Below are 6,652 nucleotides of genomic sequence, written 5' to 3'. Positions count from 1 at the left end.
GCAAAGAAGGAAGAAGTATGCAAATCTTTAGTCCTACTAACAAAGGAAGATAATGTGTTAGATAATGCAAAAGAACAATAACAGGGAAAAACAAAGAACCTAAAGCACTAAGAGTTAAAGAAAAAAAGGACCAACCAGAAAACCTAGAAAACGCTGGATCAACTTGAGCAACATTTTTGAGGGGGTTACAGGTATCAAAAATTATGGAAAAATTCTTGAATGTATTTCGATGCGTTAGAAACCACCTGTAAAATTTAGAATCAAATACCTTCAGTAGTATCCAGTAGACTCTGTTGAACGGTGAGTCCTCAAACAATCTGTTTTCTTGATCGCTTTGTTGAAGTTGTTCTTGATCTCCAAAAATTCTGATTTTGTGTGTGAATGATTTAAAATATATGGAGTTTCAATCTGGAAATTTTCACCCAAATTCATCCTGTAGAATTTTCAAGAAATTTGACAATATTCTAGACCGAATCTGCCGATAAAACTTGAATGATGTATTTGAAGGTTGTAATGAACTCTGATCGAAGTGAATTTTGTACTGGAGATTAAAATTAAGACGAATATGATATATGGAGAAAATCAGCCCTAAATACCTTCGTTTGCAATTTTTTTTGAAATTTTGGCTTTTTTGTTTTTTTTTTGAAAAAAAAATAGCAAACTAACAAGAAGGATTTGAATCTAAATTAAAATTAAATAAAAATAACCAGAAACGATGAATCTTCTCTGAACTAGCTCTGTTAGGGTACCTTGACGGTGTTGTGTGCAAGAACAAACAAGATTGCTTGCTTCTTTCCAAGAATCGGCCCAAATCTAATACCAATTGATAGGGAAGCGGTGGCGGGTTAATGAACGTTGCTCTTGTTGAAGAATCAAACATAGAAAAGATCTAGACTCGATGAAGAACAATAAGGGATGAATCGGGAAGGTGGCGATAATAGATAGGGTTTTTGAAGTGCAACATAGAAATAAGAAATAATAAAAATAAGATTAAAACAAGATAGAAGAAAGAGATAAATGAATGAATGCAAATAAATAAGATAACCAAGAAATCAAAAGATCTCCCTTATGAAGGTGACGATAAAGATGATTGATGACGTGGATGGATATGTGGAAAATCGATGGATAATGTCTATCGAGCCCTCCTATTCGCAATGAAAAGGCAAACACGATAATATGGCTCTAACCACCCTCCTAGTCGCGATGAAAAGGCAAATTGGAGTGTGAAGATTAATCTCCTCACAAGAACTTGAAAGAACTCAAGGAGAAGAAGCTTGAAGGCACAAGGCAATCAGCACTTGCAAAAACGAACTCTCGTTGTATTATTAATCAAGAAATCTGATTTCAAAGTTGAATGAAGCTCCTTTATATAGGGCTGAATTCTAAAGGTCCTAAATAACTAAGAATAAAATATTAATAAACTAAACATGTTTTAACTCTAATTCCTAATAAAATAATATAACTAAAAATATTGTTTTAACCAACCTTAATTCCTAATAAAATAATTCTGATCCTAAAAGATAATTAATCATCCTATATTAAATTATATTACAAATAATCAATATAATATTGAAAATTCGTAATATTTACAAATAACGTATTAATCCCGTATAGGATTCCTGCATGTACCATATTCAGTAAAATGGTCATATCTTGAGTTCCGATATCGGATTGATGCAATTCAAGAACGTTGGAAAGATAAGAGATAGGTTGTATCTCCAGAAGACATGTCGACCGGATAAACTGGATCCCCTTCAAAAGTTTTTCAAATCTGCTACTATTAGACCCTTATGGATGAATTCTTGAACTGCGATTTGAAGCTTGTCTTAAGAAGTTTTGTCCGGCCTCGTGATAGGGCCAAGTGGTATAGTAAATTCATCATACTTAGCTTTAGGGCATGTGTGCATGTATCACTACCCATATAATATCCCAATAAAATAGTTCCAGTAGTAACTATATTTCATGGTCCATAAATCAATAACCATCATATTTTCCAGAAAACAAAACCTGATCACACATTTCAGTAACCGTAATTCATAAACCATTAAATTCCATGATTCTATAAATCAGGAACAATTCATAGTTTTCGATGAAAACCATACATATCCATAACATGTTGTCATGGTTCATAAACCAGTAAATCAATACTTTCGTTAAAACTCATTTCAAATATATAAAACCGTCATGTAGTACATGTGGAACACACTAGAGATCCAAGTAATTTCAAGGAACTTTGTAGTTTATCAGAAATGGAAAACAAAAACTGATGTAATTAGATCGGATTACAGGAACAATGTCCTATTAAAAGTGATCGATTACTAATGGATCTAATCAGACATTCAGAAATGATTATAGATCCTTATATGATTCAAGTGCCTCAGAAGGTGTTTAAGAACCTTTATACATAATAATTCTAGATTTAGATTTACAGAGAGTGATTCCATACTCATACAATAAGAGGTATTCAAGGTTTGATTAAATTTTCAAAATTTTAAGTCTAATTGAACAAAATGGGGTATTCAGAATAATTTCATCTGAGTTACTTGTGTTTTCAGATATAATGAGAGTGATATAAGCTGATAAGGGATAAACAAAGATTCATGACTTTACAATCTGTTTCGATCTATCAGATTACGAATTATCTCAAACAACTCCCAGAACTAATGCATAATGACCCGCCCATTCGTTGCCCTTCCAGGGTATTCACTTTTTAATACCAACAATTCTTGTCATTGATCACTTTCAGAATCATAGATGAATATATCTTATGGAGACGAACAGATATTCAGTAGTCTTATTTCATTTTCTCATTGCAATAATATAGGATTGTCGACGTACTTTAATTCGTGGTTCATTATCCATAGGGACAGTATAATATATAAGATCGTCAGTGTTTCCATACTTATCCAAGTTATTCACTTAATTCAAGGTTATCGGAGTACTTAATTCAAATAGTATTCAAATTTATCGTGTCACTTAGGAGTTTCCTAAGAAATTTGGTCGTTTTCCTCAAATTCGAATACAAAAGTACTTCATTATGTTTAACTTGGTCATATAATTTAGTCATTCTAGGACATAGAGATATTTTGGATTATCTTACTCTCCAGGGATATTTAGTTATTTTACTGTTTAGAGGTATTTCAGGCCTTTCCATGTATTAAATTTGTCTAAACAATGCAACTTAAATCATACTTCCATGTTTTACCTTTTTGGCATTTGTTGAAAAAACAATAATTCTAGTATTTCCTTCTCAGATGTTACGAAAGATTATCAGGAATTTTCTGTACAAAAGTATGATCTCAATAATTAAATCAGTAATTTATCGGTTAGGTATGAATTCTCAGGGTACTTTCTCGTTCAGGGTCAACTTGGACTATTTTACCTCTTAAGGGTATTTTGTAATTTCTTAACCAGGTAATTTGGTATTAAACTCTTAACAAGGATAATTATAATTTAGAGATCATATAGTTAATTATTTTCCCGGATAATCTCTAAACTTGAAATTATTCCTTATCAAACTTCTTGTATCTTGTACAAGCCATCAGAATTTTATTCAGTTTCCGACTTTTTACCTTATTCGAATCGAGTGTAGGAATTATTTAACTACCTAGATGTGACTAAACATTTTCTTATTCATGCATTTACCATACCACATTCCATAAAGCATAAAAAAGTAGTAATGTATTACCTCGATTTTTGGGCTATACTAATCGACCATTTAAACTCCATTCTATCTCCCTCAACTTGAATTCAACGTCCAATAATTCCTCATATACATAACAACATAAATTTCATCAAAATAGAGCTTAATTGTGAAAAACTGATCGAATCAGGTGATTAATCAGTGAAAGATAGCTTACCAGGTCTGAATTTAGCAAAATGGACTCATGATGTCGAAAAACATCAGGATAGGTTACTCGAAAAGGTCAACGGTTGGTCAACAGTCGGTCAACGGTGATCACAACTAGGCGGCTCGGCTCTGTCACACAGCTCGATCGCTCGGTCCAGACCGGTCCAGCCGGTCAGACCGATTCTTACTCCCCAAGCTGCCAGAGGAAACCACTGCAGGGCGTGGCATGTGCGACGCGTGCGGTAGTTCCGTTCGTCGGTTCCGCACGAAATTTTCCAGATTGCTAGATCGGAACCTCAGGATTCTCGTGCAAATGTTATTTTCAACAAAACATAACTGATTGTAGAATTTTAAACGTACCAACTTCTCCAATGGTGGCCGATGAGTGACGATGTTGGAACAACAACGACGTGATGATTTCGGTCGGTTTTAAGCGCATGATGACGATGAGTCAATGGTGTAAGAGGTATGATAACGAGTGGCCAGATTGACCAGGAACGACAAAAACAAACGCGATCAAGTTAAAACTGACGAAGCTTCTGGTTGATTTTTACGATGAACGGTGTCGATTAACTATGGAATAAAGGTCGGGTTTTGCTCACCATTCGATGGTGGGTCTATTGGTGGTTTTGGATCGACGAACGGTGGTTGAATAGTGGAAAATCGAGGTAACAAAGAGGGTCGATGGGGAAGAATAAATGGGTGAAAACATTTGGGGAAAACCATATTGCTAGGGAAGGTTTTTTTTTCAACATAAAAGAAAAATGGGTAAATTCAGGACTGGGTCCCTGAATTTCTTGCACATTCTAAAACTGACTATAAGTTTCAGAAACTTATAATTTTGACCCCTAAATTGGGGTGTGACAAGATAATAAATTAAGGTTCTAATAATTGTTGATTAACTAAAATAAAGAGTTTGAACTAAAAGTTTTAAAAAAAATTAAAAATTAACAATTTAAGGATTCAAACAATCGACTCGATATCTATCATTTTATGCAAAAACTAGATCGAATTGTTCCATAATTAAGTCTGAGGTGAAACTCTAATTACTAAATCAAAATTTCCACTTAAAGAACTTAATTCACAAACAAATTCTAAAATGCTAACTAAATAAAATAAACATGAATATAAAATAACCATGCATTTTAAAGTACCAAACGACTAATAACAATTTTAAATGCAAAAATAAATAAATAAATAAACAAAAAATACAAATTTTAATCAAGATTTTAACAAATTAAATATAAAAGGACTAAATCACATTGTCATTAAATTATAGAAATTTAAGAAATAAATTAAACATGTAATACAAGGAACATAGTAAAATAAATTTAAAATTGAATTACTGAATTAAAATAAAAAATAAGTTAGTGACTAAAAAATAAAAAAACTGAAACTATAGGGATTAAACAATAATTATCCATTTTTTTAAGCCTAAAATACACTATTAAAAATATGTGAAAATTGCAGAATCAGTCCATCAAATTAAAATAAAATTAAATAATCACTACAGGTGACCAAAGTGCAAAAACATGCTAAAACTAGGGGGCCTAAGCGTGATTATACCAATCAATATATAGCAAAAGTAAAAAAGGGGAAATAACATATTTTGTCCCCGCATGTGACCAAAGTGAAAAGACACGCTAAAACTAGAGGGACCTAAGCGTGAATAACCCAAAACTCCTATATAAAACATATTTCTCTTTTTTTCCTTTCATTTTCACCAATTCTTAAAAGAAAACTCAAAAACGTTGTAACACCCATATCTCGTATACCCTTCCGTACACGAAATACAAATGTCACATCACGAAATACAAATGTTTGTCATTTGCAAACCCGTAAAAATTTGTTTCAAACTGATCATTACAAAAATGATTTCTAAAAGCAACTGACTAAAACTATCACTTAATTATATTACAAAATAATTACCATAGTTTAATACATGTCAACTAAGTTCTCAAAATGAATAAGATTGTCATAATATTACTGACGAATCAACTTAATTGATGATATCTGTTGCTACTAATGCACTCCTTACGCAACTAATCTATACCTTTACCTACACGTGAAATAAACACACGTTAAGTATTACTTAGTGAGACATAATACTGTAAGAATTACAATATACAATTGTATCTTATGAATATGAATGAAGAATCTCATTTCATCATGGACCATTTAAACCATAATTTCCATACCATCGCAGAAATATTCTTAGTATGTCCATCATATTTATCCTTCTATATATTTCCCCTTTTATTCTTTATTTGACCTGTACATTAAATGTGAAAGTACTATACATGTATGCACCAAGGTGCTAATTTTTCATGTATCTTTTATAATCATTATGGCACCTAAAATACTGTTAATACACTGTTTGGTATTTTCATTTAGGTATCCTTTCATGTCCATTATGTACTGTTTACGTTTTCCTTTATAACATCCCTTCATACTAGTCATACATTAATGTATATATATATATATATATATATATATATATATATATATACATTCATATCACCTTATATTATAATTCCTATTCTTTTACCCAAAGGTTTATCTTTTCACTTAACTTGCATATTTACACTTTTTATGTCAAATGCACTGCTAGTCCATTATTCTTTACTCAACAGTGTTAACCGTTCATCTAACTGACATCATTTACACTTTATGCCATTTGCACAATTAAGCCATTATTCATTTACTTAACAGTGTTTAACCGTTCATCTAACTGACATCATTTACACTTTTATGAAATTTGCACAATTAAGCCATTATTATTTTACTCAACGGTATTTAACC

Source organism: Hibiscus syriacus, unplaced genomic scaffold (assembly GCF_006381635.1).
Source record: "Hibiscus syriacus cultivar Baekdansim isolate YM2019G1 unplaced genomic scaffold, ASM638163v2 tig00111409_pilon, whole genome shotgun sequence".
NCBI classification, from domain to species: domain Eukaryota; kingdom Viridiplantae; phylum Streptophyta; class Magnoliopsida; order Malvales; family Malvaceae; genus Hibiscus; species Hibiscus syriacus.
This window is presented reverse-complemented; position numbering follows the sequence as displayed.